This window comes from Larus michahellis, chromosome 6, assembly GCF_964199755.1.
Source record: "Larus michahellis chromosome 6, bLarMic1.1, whole genome shotgun sequence".
Classification (NCBI taxonomy): domain Eukaryota; kingdom Metazoa; phylum Chordata; class Aves; order Charadriiformes; family Laridae; genus Larus; species Larus michahellis.
This window is the reverse complement of record NC_133901.1, coordinates 1,359,905-1,376,158: the sequence shown is the minus strand read 5'-3', so window position 1 is coordinate 1,376,158 and position 16,254 is coordinate 1,359,905. Positions and strand designations below refer to the sequence as shown.

General features: G+C 39.8%; 1 long non-coding RNA gene across 3 annotated transcripts in view; it reads left to right on the top strand.

Annotated features, from left to right (window-relative positions):
• The window catches only part of LOC141745211 (uncharacterized), a 208,851-nt gene that overhangs the window by 48,587 nt on the left and 144,010 nt on the right, over window positions 1–16,254 (top strand). For 2 of the 3 annotated variants that reach the window (XR_012587705.1, XR_012587706.1), the window contains exon 2: window positions 5,743–5,833. The exons of the other annotated variant lie outside the window; for it this stretch is intronic. This is a non-coding gene — a long non-coding RNA (uncharacterized LOC141745211). The remainder of the gene's footprint in view (window positions 1–5,742; window positions 5,834–16,254) is intronic. 3 annotated transcript variants of the gene reach the window in all.

Genomic DNA, 16,254 nt, shown 5'->3' with positions numbered 1-16,254 from the left:
AATGTAAGTGCCCTAAAGGTGTGTGGGCCGTCATATTCTTTGGTGGTGTTTGCTTTAGGAACTTAGCTGTCTGAAAGTTTTGATATCTAAGAGGAACTCCATGTTCTGGCATGATGCAGCTTGCAGGCTTCAGGGAGAAAAACAAGCCCAGCAATGCACACACTAGTCCCCTTTTAAGCCGCTGGAGGTAAAAGCATAGAAGTTCAGGCACTTAGATGTCCAGACTGAATGTAAAGAGATAAGTGATTGTATTTGTAATACCTCGGTGTGCTGGATGATTCATTCAACCAATTAATAAACCCCTGCCCTGAGCATAAAGCAAAGCCTGTTTGGAAAGGTTAATGTCAGACTCTCAGACAGCTCAGTTAAAGTTACCTTTTTGCACTCTGCAGGAGCTCCCTGAAAATCTTGTCATAAAGTCTGCTTCGTGAAGCAGAGCAAAATAATGCAGTAATAACACTTGGTATCTCATAAAAAGCCATCAGAGAATCTCCAAGCACTTTGGACAAATTAGTAAAGCCAGCTCAGCTCTGTCCATTGCCAGGTAGAGCAGGTCTATGTCCTTTAGCAAGAGGAAGGCTTTTTTTCCTTTTTATTTCTTTCATCTTCCCTGTTTCAAAAAGACTACTTTTCTCCTTTAAAAAAAAAAATAATAAAAAAAATAATCTTTGAACGTGTTCCTGTTCTGCATGGTCTCAAAGTGAAAAACTCTCAGGAGGCCACAGCAGGGAAAACAGCAATGAACAAGTTTAAAGCAGGAACCCTGTTCTGAGGTGCGCAGGAGTTGAAGGCAAAAGTGCTATTGGCTGAGTGGGATCCAGATCGTACTTCACATTTAGCTGAGGCTAAAGAAGTTTCTCAGGATCAAGTCAAGTCCCACCCCAGCTGCTGGTGATTGGAATTTTTCCATTTATTTTAATGGAGGCAATATTGCCACTCCTAGAGGTTTCACTCGGAACAGAACTAGCTCTAGAGGGTGGGGAATATCCATGGAGGGGTTACTTCTGGCTGCCTGTTCTGTTTTTCATGAACTTTCTCAATTTATGCTCTCCCACCCCTTTTCTAAAGGTGACTTTTGTTTTTATTTTTCCCTTCAATAGAACTCGTTTCAAAATCTCCCACAGCTCTAAGCAGAGGTTTGTGTCTTGCAAACAAATAAATACTCTTGTTGTGAAAGTAATTAATTCTTTCTTTGATCTGACATGATCAAGCTAAGGTTAAAAGAATACTAAGTAGTCAAGGAAACTCACTCCCACATCTTTACCCTTATATTTGTTTTCAGAAGGCTTGAAATGGGATGAACCCTGTTCTTCCTTACCTCATAATAACTTTAATTTGTTTAACAGTTGGATAAAAAGCAAATTAATCACACAAGTACCTTCAAAGGGAGAATTTGGACATAGAAAATATTCAGCTGTGAAACAACCATCTGCCATCGCATGCGGTTTAAGTAGCTAGTACCCCTGCGCAGAGATGTAGCTGTGCATCTGAGCATCCTTAATCCTTTCCAATGCAAAGTAAAAAGGACTTGTCTGTGGCATTGTGCTTCAGATGAGTTACTGTTAGTAAATTGTGACTGTGGTAGCTATTTGACTAGTAACCATGCATCTATGCATTACATATGGAAAAGTGTCTTGCTTAGTAGCTGGCCAGAGTGAGATCCAATTTCTGGAAGCAGTAGTCAGAAAACAACAAATTCTCCCCAAATTCAGGATCAGTAAAGATAATTAACCAAAGGAAATAGTTTACCAAGGACAACTTTACTATGTGCCTTGTCCAACTCGAAATGCATTTAAAATCAAGGTAAACACTGTAATAGGTAGGAGCTGTTGAATTTGTGACCTTTTTCTAGAAGAATTATTATCTGCCTGTGTTTTAATATTAGCTATTGTTTGATGACGGAAATGTTTCAAACTGTTTTTCTGAAATAGTTAACTATGTGTTGTGAAGCTAGAGAACTGATCCAGCTCTTCAGCTGCTGGTACCAGACTGATTTGTACCGGTGAAGCCGTGGCTGGCTGTGCTTCCTGTGGGAATCCCGAGAGCAGAAAGCTTCCAGTACAAGTAATACTTTGCACTGAGTCCTGGGCCCAGCTCACTTCTGCTGTGACTCCAAATGCCTAAGGACATAAGAGAAAAGGTGAACAATAAAAGTGTCTCCAGACTGAGAATAAGAGGTCTATTTTGCCCGTAACAACGAATACATGGAAAAAGATCACAGAATTCTCTTTCTGCCTATAAATCTGGCTCTGAGGCTTGAGGCTCATAGGTTTCACTTGTTCCTTATGATCTGAAACAGATCCAATGTCAATCAAGGCTAGGAAGGGGGAAACCCTGCTCTGAGGAAATGGCTGAACAAGAGCCCCTGTGAAGCTCCGTTGCTTAACTAACAAGCTGAAGTAAATCCAGTTTGGTGACGATGCCGTGAGGAAGAAGAGAAAGGGCCGGGAAGGGCTGTGGAGCTGGGCCTGGTGGGCAGGGGCGGCGCTGGGCCTGCTGCAGGCTGGCCCTGAGGCGTAAGCAGCCCCCAGCTCCCCACTCTAAGCTGGAGCAGCCGCTCCCTCTGACAGGAAACTTCCACATTTTGGGTCAATCGTGAATAGTTTTGCAGTAAGGCGTTTGTTGTGAGAAAGCTTCCCCAGCACCAGGGCAGAAATCTTCCCTGAAGGAAGGGAAAGGCCACCCCGCTGCATCTCCCTGCAGGCCATGGCTGGGGCCTGCTCTGCCCTGAGGCCTCAGGTCTGGTTCAGAGGCCTCAGTCCCCACTTAATCCTCAGAATGATGGAATGAAATCTCCACACCTCGCAGTTTTCTGTGGATTTCTTTCGGGCTAGTCCAGGTAGTTGTTATTCCCATACGTTTCTGCCTCTGATACAGCTAACCTGCTGGGGCATGGCACTGATACGTCTGGTCACTTGGAACAAGTTTGTTTTCATCATGCTTGTCCTTACAGGATTTATGTGAGGTATGAGTCTCATTAAATTAATAGCCTTCATCTTTTCAGCATAGGATACATTTAAAACCATCTGGTCCTAAATGCTAGGTGTCTTTATCCATAAATGAAATGACAGGGTTGGGAACCTCCTTTCAGCCCTGAAGCAAGCCACAAAACCGCCAAACCCCATGGTCCCCTCCATTCAAAAGTGCTGCTCCTTAGGGTGCCTGAAAAATTACTTTCTTCTGGGTATGCAGCTGTTTCCCAAAGCTGATAGTGGCGAGTGTGCCCGTACATTCTGTTTCTGACCAAAGCTTGATGGCACCTTCCAAACCTGAGGCCCTGAAAAGCAGCTGGATGTGAGCACTGAGCTGCCCCTTCTCCGGCCTGCTAGCAACCTCAAACAAGCATAACTGTGACTGAAAAACACCCCCAGCCACGAAAATACCCCACAGTTCTCCCCCGAAAGGTGTCTCTGTCAGTCACTGTTGGCTCTGTGGCTTTTACCAAATGGGAGATTTGGTTGCACATGGTTTTCTTTTAATAAAGTGTCCTCATCTGTGGTATGAGGATATCCTGATGAATAAGATCCAAAAGGAAGTACCTAATACTGCTGAAAGCTAAATTAGGAGATTGCTTCAAAACAAGACATTTAAACACGTTAATGAAGGTATTAGGTGTTTAACAGGAGTCTGGCTAGATGAGCAGATGTTTGCCAAGGACCTTTTTTTCTGATGTATCAGTGAAGAAATAAAAAAGTGAAAGGGTAGTCGTGATCCCACACAAATGAAAGAAAATATACTTGAACTTATTGCTGGTTTGAATTGCTTCCCATTCCAGCTACTTGATTCCTTGGGTTTGTTTTGTTCTCATGTGATTGGATTGAATGTTTTAGGGTTTAAAAAATTAGAAGCTTTATCGAGGTTTCCTAATACCGTAGGATTTCAGGTTTTGTGCAGACACTCATACTGTTTGAATCCAAAGGAATTTAAATTATGGATGCTGATGGTTAATTTTATCTATGATGTTGTTTATGCTGTGTGCGACACTCTGTGTGTGTTTGGGAGTCATCTTGCAACTTCTGATAATTAAAGTAAATATTTCACTACGTAAAGATTTTTGAATTGAGTCTGGATGTTTTAGCGAAGTTGTTGGGCTGTAGCTGTAGGACACGTATTCGGCTGTACGATACTGGGCTGGAATTGGAAGGAACCATTATAGAGCTCACGTCATAATCTTCTGTCTTTAAAATTACTGAGACTGCACTCGCTTTCCTTCTCATAAAGACCTCTCATCATACAAAAAGCATTACTCCAGAGTTCAGATGCAGAGATCTGGATAATTTTCTGTGGGAGAACTAGTAGAAGACATTCTGGATATGGACTGAAACAGTTTAAATGTCACTTCATATTCTGTTAAGGTGTCATCTTTGCAGTGAGCTTGGTTTTTGCACAGAAGAGGGAGTATGTGTAGATGTATCTGTATCTGAGATCTTTTAAGATTCACCTGTGGCTGGAGTCATCTCTGTAGAGAACATACGTGTCTTTGTTGCTTCTGCTTCAGCTCCTAAGTAATGCAGTTTGTATGTGGCTGCATAATCTGTGGCTATCGTCCTACATGCTACCCCAGAGTGTCAAAATTCATCTCCCATGAAAGGTCAGCCTGTGATACAGAGTAATGTAGAATGGCAACTAGAGGGGGATTCTGCAACCTGCTTCCGTTATGTGAATTACCTCTTTGGGATTTTCTTTACTGTCTTGGTGACTTTAAAAAATAAACAAATCTCCATCTGAATTTGCTCTTCGTTTTTCTCTCCCTTCATCTCCAGCCTCTGACAGTAAAACATCAACGAAAATTAACTGCGTGCAGCTGTGGTCAAGTGGGTTTGGAATATGCAAACAAGATCACTCAGGTCTGGACACTGACACTGTCCAAACTCTCTTATCAATCTGTGTTATAGGGATTTACTTTTACCTACTTTTGTGATTGAAGTCTCTGCTGTAAATGGAGCCTCTGACTCAGATAACCAGTACTGTATCAAGTTCATATAGCCTATTAAAATAACATTACATAGTTAGATGGGATGGTCCTTTTACAATCTTCTTAACAAGGAAGAAACTGATGCCTAAGGCACTGAGCACTGCCTGCGAGATAGAGAGAGCCCTAAATCATTGCTTTCGATGTGTATTCAGGCCGCTAACTTCTGTGCAGCTCAATGTCTTGCAAGGATGGGCCCCTAACAGAGCTGTTAAATGGGCTCAGCTACAAGAGTTGCTGCAAGTGTGCACCTGTCTAGTGACAGCAAGTTAAAAGATAAGTGCCTGAATAAATCAGTCGACAGGTTTTATGAAAGACTTGGGAGGAGAGAGAGGACAGCAGAAAATAGTTGTTTGTAATGCTAATAAAAAATGAAACATGTTTTAAAAGCATGTGAGAACAAGCAAATATTAGCAGGTGTTGTAAATGTCCAGGCTTACAGCAGAGTTTGAGCCACACTGGGTAAACTACTTTCTCATGGGTTAAACTGTGCTGAAGATGCTAGTTCAGCCACATAGCCTCAGTGAAGGAAATTGTAATTTAGGGATGGATGACATATCTTAGTCTCTGAAGTCTCTCTTGACTTCTTTACCACAGATTCTTCTTTCCAGGTCTGCTCTGGGATCCCTAAACTACTTATACTACATAACACACTTGTGCATTCCTTCTTCATACACTTAATTTTGGGGGCAAAATCCTGGCATTCACCACCTTTCCCAGCACTTCCACAAATCTAAATTTTCTCAGTGACTGTTTCCATTGCATTTCAGACCATCAGGAGCAGTTTCCAAGGAGACTACCTCCTTGTGGGTTGAATCTTCAGCAGGTGCATATTAGCTCATTTCCAGTGAAGTCTGCAGGGTGAGTTGTTCCAGTTTATTTATGGTATTAAGTTCACTAATCAAACTGTTAGCTGTATCACGAATGAAAAAAAGTGGTTTAATCTCTTTTGACTACTCTTGAGGGCAATACAGATGATCAGTCTGTGGTTTCAAAATAAACAAACTCATTCTGGCTACAGAAAGTAAAGCCTGTTTGCACTACATGCATCAAATTCCACCACAGGCTTGAGATTTTTAAGGAAATGGCAAGTTCTGGAAAACAATATGTTTGCATACGATTTCTGTAAGTCTTACTTTTCAGAGCATTAGGAGACCAGCCTGCAGCTCTTCTGGTTGCTTTGTGTAAAACGGGGAACATCAGGATGCTGACTGAAATTTTGCAGCATTTTTTCCTCCTTTGGCACTTCTCTCTCTGTGATGGCGATACAGGTGGCAATTGTGAAGTGTACTTATTTTTTCCACAGAAAGCCCAAAGTTAGCATTTGCTACAGATCGTTGCTGTGCCTCCCTCAGCAGGTCCCATCCTGGAACTAATTGACTTTCTGTTTGGTGTGTGTGTTCTTGGGGGAGGCATATGCGGTTTTTACTTTAATTATCAGTACAGCAGGCTAGACTTGCCTGTGTATAATGTTAGAAATAGAAGAAACGCTGTAGGCAGTTTATGTCACATTAATTTATAGCTTGGATAGGATTTGGATAACCATATGAATTACTTTACCAGTGGACTTGACCTTTACATGTGGTGGTAAATTTTGTGAAAGAGAGAACAGCAACAATGTATTTAAGGAGGGGTGGAATTTGAATCTGAATTGTCCTGATTCTGTAATAAATCAGCCACAGAATAAACATGTCTCTTCTCTCATCCCCCCCACATATGGAACGATGATTAAAACCAGGACATCAAAAAGGTTGCAGGAGTAAACAAATCTATGACACTTTTTTTTTTAAATTTATGAGCATGTTTAAAACACTAACTTTGTAATCTCTCTTAATGCACATAAATCAAGTATATGTTTTAATGGTAAAAGTATGGGTACGTTCCAGCCTTACCCTTCATAAACATATTTTGGGCTATTTCTTAAATAGCTGTGGCCCTTAATGAAAGGTGTAGCATTGCACACCCCTCTTAGTGCTGTATTTCTATGGATAATGTGTGTGTGTTTCTATCTCGGGAGGTCTCCTAGACCAGACCCTCTCTTCTGACAGTTGCATCCAGCAATATGGTAGTGTTACAAATTATTTTTAATATTATTAATGCAAGGAGTTAGCAGCTCTACCCTTTCTGTGCCCCTCAGTCTTCTCTTACAGCTTCTTGACTCATGAGGACTTTGGCATAACATGTGCAGCTTCATTGGATTGGGCTTGAAAAGTGGCTTTGCAACTAACTCAAACATGTCACTGCCATCATTTTCATGTGCAGCTTATTGTAGCGTCGTATTTGCCAAGAAAGCTATAGAAGGAAAGCTGGTTTAAAAAAAAAAAAAAAAAAAGAGAGAAAGTGAAAACCTAAATTTAGAATTAAGTAATTAAGTTTGTAGGTTAACAGATGAAATCTCACTGGGGTTTGAACTTTGGGCTGAACTAATACAAAGACATCTATGGTATAGCGAGTTGCTTGTGTAAATTTCTAGTTAGACTAAATTCATGGGAGCAGATCTAATAACATTCAGAATGTGTTGCTGGATGGAATAAGTGAGCTAAGAAACAATGTGCATCATCTTCTAATTACTATTTTAAATGTAGACTAGCATCTCAGAAGGATCACTGTTTCTCATTAAAAGTCTGACCATACAGTGCTAAACTTCCCAATTTTTGCTCAAGCCAGCACTAAAATCATAAAGGTTGGGTTGGATTGTCTGAAATTTTTAAAGCAAATTTGGCTTTAACGCACATGTAATTAAAATCTTTCAAGCATCTAACCCACTCAGTACTCGGATTCAATTGGGCTTGGTACGGAATTGTATGTGATCTGGATTCTTGTATATTAGCATGGCTTTCCCCCACCCCCATGCTATTAAGTAACTGTTGAGCATCACTGCAAATACATATTATGGTGTGACAATTTCCTACTGTATTTGGGTAAATGTTGTAGAAAACATAATGCTGTAACTCTGTTTAGTCAGGCTCTGTACAGATGTAAGGTTAGTCATGGATCAGACTTCGTTTTCATCTCTCCTTCTGCTTCATTGCCCACATATGGGGTTTTGAGCATGAATTATTAATAATTGAATCATTTTAAATGCTGGAGATGCACCAATTGCTGTCAGATTTTAAATTTGTTCCTTTTAATTACATAGTTACCATTTAATGCACAACATGGATCTAAGGAGTTCTAATTGTTAAAGAACATTTTTCATCTCTCCTGATTGGTATGAGGTAGATTAAGGGTATAAAAAAAGCTCTTCATCAAACCCACTGAATTTTCTTGTTGGTGCTAAATCAACACAATATGAGTGTAAGAAATGACCAGGAATAAACATTTTAAAGGAGGTATGCTTTTAAATCTGTGCATTCCTGTACTGTAAATAATACTGGGGGGACTAAAGCTTCCAATTGTTTTACCTGGTAACTGTAGATAGTGTAGGAAAGATAATAAGACAGAGCACACACACAAAGTGAGGATTAATTACTTCATATGGATGAAAATCTGAAGTCACCCTGGAGATGCTATTGCATCTGTTATTGCTTTGCTTTCAGCGGTTGGTGCTGATGGTAATGTTTCATCAAGGGCCTTGGAAAAATTTACATGCTAAATACTTGAGGCTTGGCTTAATAAAATGGAATTTGGAATATGCTAATCATGCTTACTTTGATTTGCTGTACCTGGCAGTTGATTGGGCCCACTTGCCACCTAGATCTTGGATCAAGGAGGTTCAGTTTGAAGACCATTCCCCAGAGATTTTCCCCTAGAACTTCATATGAAATTGATTAAGGATTTAAGGTCATCTGTAGAAAAAGGTTGTTACAAAGTGAAGTTCAAATTTCAGCAGAAACAAGTACCTATGGAAACATAGAGAAAATTTCTTCTGTTGTTTTTCCTCAACAATAATTGGACACTTATTTTTCTGATCAATCTGTGGGTACTTCCACGGAACAGCCTGAAGAGAGATGAAAGTGAGTGGGCTTTGCACGACTTTCTTAAAACCAAAATTTAGGTCTGTAATGAGCAATGCTGTAAATAGCTAGGGAGTTTTCTTTTTTTTCTAGATTCACCCACAGTGGGAAATTTCATCCCTGTCCCTCTCTGTGCCTCTCAACCAGTTTCTTTTGGTGGCTACAAGTAAATAAATGGAGGAAAATCAGAACCTGGGAAATCCAATAAGTTTAATTTGTAAGGGACGGCTTTTGATTGAGAAGTAGGCATTTGAAAAAGTGATGGACTTGATTTATATTCACCCAAGGGTAAACGTGAAATTCTGGGTGGGGAATTAAAATTTAGAAATTTTCTCAAAGAGGAATATGCTGATATAACTGTAGCCATAGCGAAGAGTTTCTGTTCAGGTAGCAGAAGTATTGAGAAATTCCTGTGCTACGGCAGAGAGAAAAGTAGGTGTTTCCTGTTAGGACAGTGAATACGCACTTGATCCTACAAGTGCAAACCCAACCTTTAGAGCCAGAAATTATGTTAGAACAACCACTACTTTCCAAATGGGTGAACCTTTCTCAAACACCAACTGTCTGTTCTTCCCTGTCTAGTTAGTGTCTCTGATAGCTGCCTTTGAGGAGCTCCATTTGAGGAAGGATTCACCACTCACTGAATGGGGGATTCACCAGTCAAGGAAAAAATAAATACATCCAAAACTTGATGTCATAGTCCTCTAAGACTCTTCTAGCTAGCTAACCATTAATAAAACCATTAATAACTGCTTGTAGAACTGCATAGTGCTTGATAGAACCTGCTAGTTTTGAAGCATCGATGGGAAACCTGTTTTCGTTGAGTTCAAATGAAAGGGCTGCACAGGGAAATGGCCTCTATACTTCTGTCGTTATCGTGTAACTTCGGGTCTGGAAGACAATGCCTGATGGTAGTGAGGTTCAATGATTGGACTGGCCTATCTGCGATTAGACCCGGTACTCTTCTCTCCAAGAACTTTATAACACTACAGATACTTTAGAAAGAGAATCAAAATATTTTAATCCTCTGTGGTAGAGAGAGTGTGAGAACAGAGGACATTACTGATTTACTGCTGTAAACAGGGAATTTTCTGTTTCTAAAAAAAAGAGGCAGACCATTGGATTTATCTTAGGCTTGACTAGAGACGTATCCAAACAGAATCCAGTTTGGATGAAAAAAAACTTGCTAAGGTGAGAAATCCATGTGCTTACACAGGAGTGTTTGGAACAGTACCCTTAGGTACGAACAGCCCTGCTCCAGTGCATTGTGGCAGGCTCCGCACAATTACATCAGTCTTTGCTCTCAAAACCAAACAGATGATACCTCATAGAAATTTTTATCTCTTCCTCCTCCTTTTTTTCTATTTTTTTCTAATGATTTGTTGAAACTGGAGGAGTCATTTTAGCTTTACATAGCATGAATTCCAAATCTGTTCTACTGGGACTTCTCGTGGGTATAGGAGAATAATTAAACTATTTCAGTACTGCAAATGATCTCACTTTTCTTTCACCTTGCCCCAGTATAATATTAGCTACTCATCATTTACATAGCTAAAATAAGAAGTTTCTGAATACCAAAGTAGTCAGAGAGCGTATTATGAAATCTTAGTTTCTCTTACATTTTATTCTGGAGTGGTTCTCAAAAGTTGTACATAATCATCTATCATTTTAATTTTGTAATGCCATTTAAATATCAAAGTAATAATATCTAAATTCATGCTAGTGTAAGATAAGGATCTAGTCCTATAATTTCAGCTGTAAGCTTAGCACCACTGAAGTTAATAAGAGTCTACAGAGCTACGTGATATGGTTGGGATCAGGCCCTCTGGAATTAGCATGACTGTCCACACACAAAAAGGCTGTTTGAGTAGGTAAGGATTTGCAGCCTTGGTGGTGTAATCTGTTGAGTCTTCCTGTTGTAACCTATCTGGAATTTTAGCAAGAAAACAATTTTCACAACTTTTGATGCTTAACCGATTTAAACTTTTAGTTTGAAACCTGATAAACTTTGCAACCTGTTGCAGCTTTGAGATTTTATTGCTTCTTGCTGCTTTCATTCACCATATGGTCTGCTATTCACAAACTCTGCCCTAATGAGAATTACTCTTGCAGGTAATTTTCTAATGATTGTCTTGGGATAAACAAATTTTTCATACTTGTTTTGCTAATGTATTCAAGTAGGTTCACAGGGGAAAAGATTAATCATCTAAAAAGCAAGCCGGTGTCTTTCATTATGCTAAAGGATCCAAAGATGATCAGAGCAAAGCCACTCGTTGCTATGACAGCAGATACCTTTTTCTCCCTTTGTGAGGTAAATGGCAGCTCCCAAGCTGATTGGCTAAAATGAGCTTATCCTGGTGACCAACCATAGGGAGTTAATTTCATCAGAAAGAGAAAATGGTGGGAAATCCTGCCGTGATTGTACAAAGGAATTTTCATTAGAAGCCAACAGAGTCAGGGGTTCTCTTTCATTATAATTAATATGTTCTATCTAATAAAATAATTTAGGAGAGGCAGACAATAGAATTAGCCTATCTATTATTTTGTATATCCACATAAGCTTTAATCTGTTTTCTACTAAGACCTACACTCAAAGTAAAGCAACCCTTATTTTCCCCATAATACCTCTATTACCGAAGACTGTCATCATGTACCTGTTTATATAATTGGAGATAAGCTAACTGCAGGCAATACAAAAGGGCTGGCATTCTTACAGGTATTTGCTGGAATCGCTCGTGCTCTATGGAAATAATGGATGCAATAAACTTTAAAGAGCAACATTTCCCTTTGGTTTATGGTGGTAATCCACATCGCATTTCTCACTTTCTCAGTGGAGGAGATTTTTATGTGGGTCAGATTCAAGGACAGAGGTTCCATGTCCGTTCACAGGTGAAAGGAAGGAATTGTAATGAGGCATTAGGGTTCTCAGTTCGGTAACAAGGAAGGGACCTACACCAGCTTGCCTGAGTTCTCACCTCCTGTGAGCTTTCAGCTGTGGCCATCTCATCTAGCCTTTCAGGTAGGATTTACCTTGAAGAGGTTGGACTCGGTCACTTCTGTACAGTTTGCCATGCATAATACATCACAGGTCAAAAAAGAGGTGGTAAGAGTCTTATTAAAAGCTGTAAATTACATACTAATGATTGCGTTTAAGTCACTGTAGAACAGGACGTAAGGTTGAGCTGTTTTACCTGCTGCAGGAGGTCTGGTTTTCCTTTTTACTGATTGCTTTTCACTGACGTTGGTCAAGAGAGATTAAGTTTAACTATGAGACTTTGTTTTGCAAGGGCCAAAGAAAGCACATCATACCTCAGAGAAAACTTCCACTGTCTGAACCTGGGCTTCTTTTTGTGGTTGCTTTACAGCTTATTTTTAAGGTCATTTGGGGGGTTTAATCATAAAAGCATTTATAACTGTTGCTTTATTTGATTCCTATGTTCATGTTTTAGGAAAAATGATGTAAAATGATGAAGTAATTCAGCTTATTGGGTATGTAGTGGATTAAAACCACTTTCTTGGTTGTTATTAGATGTTTATAAAATATGTGCTGCCACAGGAGATACAAAATCTCTATCACATCAAACTAATGTAACATGAAAACTGTGCCCTGAGACACTAATTTTTAATATGAAGCATGATCTTAAAGTCACTGAAATCACCAATTTCAGTTGGTTTTGTACAGTGCCTATACTTGAAGGTTTCATAAATCTGTAGTATCCTCTGCGATTGTCATTGTATATCTGTAGCGTGAGAGAAGAAATCTAGAACCGAGTAATGTAATAAAATTACTGTTCTTGGTGCTTTAAAATGCAAAGGTTAGGCAGTAAAGTATTAGCTTGTATACATCTGCTTTATTTACCCTTCTTATACATCAAGGGGAAAATACTGGGCTGTATCTAACATAAGGAGAAAACCAAGACAGTGGAAAGTTTAATTACTTGCCTAAAACCACAGTGATTCAGTTGCACAGATGAGATTACAATCAGGAGCTTCTGGCCCTTTGCCCAGGCTCTCTCAGTGTCATGGAGCTCTTAGTTTACATGTTATTCTACCAGGACACTTCCAAGACCTGATTTTCTGCACTGTGTATGTGTACACATGCAAAAACACTTATGGGCAAAACTTACATGTGTCTTTGTATTTAACCCTGCTAATTACATATGCAAATCTACAGCTGACAGACTGTTTGCCTTCATCTTGTGCAGTTGTGGTAACTTGGCATGCAAATTGGCCATGCAACTGTAACCTACCTTTTTGCATCTGCAAACTCCTGGGAATCCTACTCTTTGTTCTGCTTCTCAGGTTGGTGTAGTGGAGCTGGTTCATCCAATTTGCAAGCAGTGATGTGGTAGCTGAAGTAAGACCAGCCCTTCTATCAGTTGAACGCTGTCCTGTACTGTGTATGTTCAGCCGTTAACAGGAGAACAGGCTTCAGGCTCGACACTTAATGTCTTCATTTGAGATATCGAATCTTAACTGCAAGTTCATGAGAGGCATGTAAGCAACCGCTTGGGTGCCCTGACATGGCCACAATTAACAGCCAAAAAAGGGAATCATAAAAAGCATGTGCAGTGTCTCCTAGATTAAGTTTTCATCCTTTGGGATGTAAGTCTTTTTATGTCTGTAATCCCAATATTGGTCTGTCTTGAATTGGGTGTGGGACTATATGTCAATATGAAGATATCAAAGGTGTCTCTCAAGGAGTTAATGCAGCTACCTATTTCCAAGGACTGTTTTTAAGGCCAATGTGAGAATGGTATCAATGGTACTCAATGGTATCCTGGAACATAAGCATGCATTTTTATATGCCTGTGCTGTAGGCTTCTGAGAGCCTGAGTTTTGCAGGGAGAGTTCTAACATAAAAGCTTGGTGAGTAAGGAGGTCCCTTGCAAGCAGTTTTGTGAATCCAGCCCTGCCTCTCCACAGACTTCAATGCAGGCAACCTTGCAAAGAGGGCTGTGACATCAAAGCCAACTGCTTCTTTAAAATTGGCATGTTTTCTTGTTTTCTTCTGTAAAAGGTGGTGTTCTCAGGTGTGCTAAACCTTGCTGAAAGTGGCAAGTTTAACCACTGCCCTGAACTTCCATTAGCAGTAAGAGAGTTAATCGCTTGTTTCCCCTCTAAACAAAAGCCAATGCTCAGGAATTCCAGTCCTTTCCCGAAGAGGCCCCCGTGGGGTGTTGCTTTGGGAAGGGTCGGTGTGCAGTGCGGGAGAAAGGCTGAAAGAGCTCCCAGGCACGTGATATAGGTTTTGGTGGGGATGCCAGGTTAGATTTCCACCCTTCATGCCGCTGCGTAACACAGTGAACAAGGTGGCAAACTGTGGGACAGTGGCAGGAGTGAGAATGGGGGGGGAAATAGAGGGGAGGGGGTTTCCTTGCTTCAGCTTTCTGGGGCTGTGAGCACACACTACTTCTCCCCCTTCCAGCAGGAAGCTGACTTGGAGCCACCTGCTTTCAAAACTTTGGAGTTTAGGTATCTGTTCAAGTCTAAAAGAGTAAAAACTGATTTATCATAAAAATGGAGTGAAAGGAAAATAAAACGGTTGTCTCTATGGAAGTCCACACGCCAAGTTTGTTGTAAATGGTTTCAGGATTTTACAGTCCTTTGGGATTGAGGTTTTGGCTCAGTTCACGAGATTAGTATCTAACCACAAAGTGTAGATCAGAAATTTGGATTAAAATTTCTACAAAGGTAATAAATATTTTATATTTTTATTTTTATGTGCTTGATTTAGGGTCTGCCTCGATCCAGTGCAGGTAAAATTTATTTACTTAAAAAAAAGCCATATAAATTCTTATATACCTTTGATTAGTATCTTCAGAAGTTACAGTAAAAAAATGCACTTCAAAGCTAGGCGTCTTTAAACTGTACTGTTCCAAGGTTTCAAATTTTCTTTCACAAAGGAAATAGGATGAATTTTTTTGAAAAGAATAAAAACAGAGCAGAAAGTATTTTTTTAATTTAAATTATTTTTTCCACTAGCCTGTTCTCTGATTTTCAGCTGGAATTTAATCTCTCCTTAAAAAGCAGACGAACAGAATTATCTAACAATGGTAGAGAAATTATTTCAGAATGAGCGTTTTTCTACCTGGAAAGGTGAAACCATAGTTTCTGAGGTGAGCAGCAACTTGTACTGTGCTCATTGATTACAGAATTTTATATGTTTGAACTCTCCAGAAAGATTATCTTCTATGTAAATTCCAGGTGGAAAAGGTATTTAAACATACACCTGTAAATGAGCTGGCTTTGAATGTTTTCTCATGAAATGCATTAATGGGATGCAAAGGCTGCAATGGAGCTGATACTGTTCTGCTGTTCGTAATGGTCCCATTAAAGTACTGCATGATCAAAATGATAGGACTTAGCTTAAAAATTCCAGCGCCAGTCTCAAGACTCTGCTTTTCAATGCTTTCGAATTAGGTCAGAACGTGGAGATAAAACGTACTATTGTGGAAACAGAATCCATTTACAGCCTGCACTGTCAAAACCTGAGTGATGACTCCCCTCTTAAGAATGGTGTTGATGATGTATTTTCTGACACCAAACAATTTCTATTTTTGACTCTTTAATTCTATCGTTGCACTTCTGTTCAGTGCCCTTCGATTTGTATTCAATCTCACTGTACTTTGGCAGCTGTAATTCTGTCACTTCCAAGGTACACTTAGAGCTTTCTTGCAACTGTTCTGACATACTCATCACAGGTACAGTTTTTCTTTGACAGTGCAGTATCTGTTTTTATCGGCGTGTGGGCTGCTGCCAGTGATTTACAATCAAATGTTAATAAAATTTGTCTGTTCCCTGTACTGCGTTTGTTTAAGTAGCTACTCTGAGTCTTTTCATGAGTTGCTCCAAATAAGATCAAAGGGTTGAGAAAAATGTTTGTCGATTTGAGAAGTTACAGCGGTGGCGTTCTTGTAAACTCAGAATCCTAAAAATCCATAGCTAGTAAAGTGCTCTGCACACATGATTAATGACTTAATGGTAGATGACAAGATAGAATACTTTTTGGTAAAGTTTCACTTTAAAGACAAAGAGTAATCTGTTTCAAGCTTAGAAAGAAGGGAAAGGAAAAAAAAAAAAGACAATGTCAGGCTAGATTTCCCCTCTAGATACGGGTAGAGCTTCTGTCCCTGCCATTGAGCACAACAGCTGGTAAGCAGCAAGCAACTGGAGAAAAAGACCTGCCTTCAATCCAGCACAATGTTTTCTTGTGCCCACTTTACTGTAAGTCTCAGTGGCAAAGAGACAAAGGCTGTTGACTGATCTATGCAATTACCTCCTTTAATATTGCTTTCAACTGTCTGCCTGGAGTGGTGGATGAGG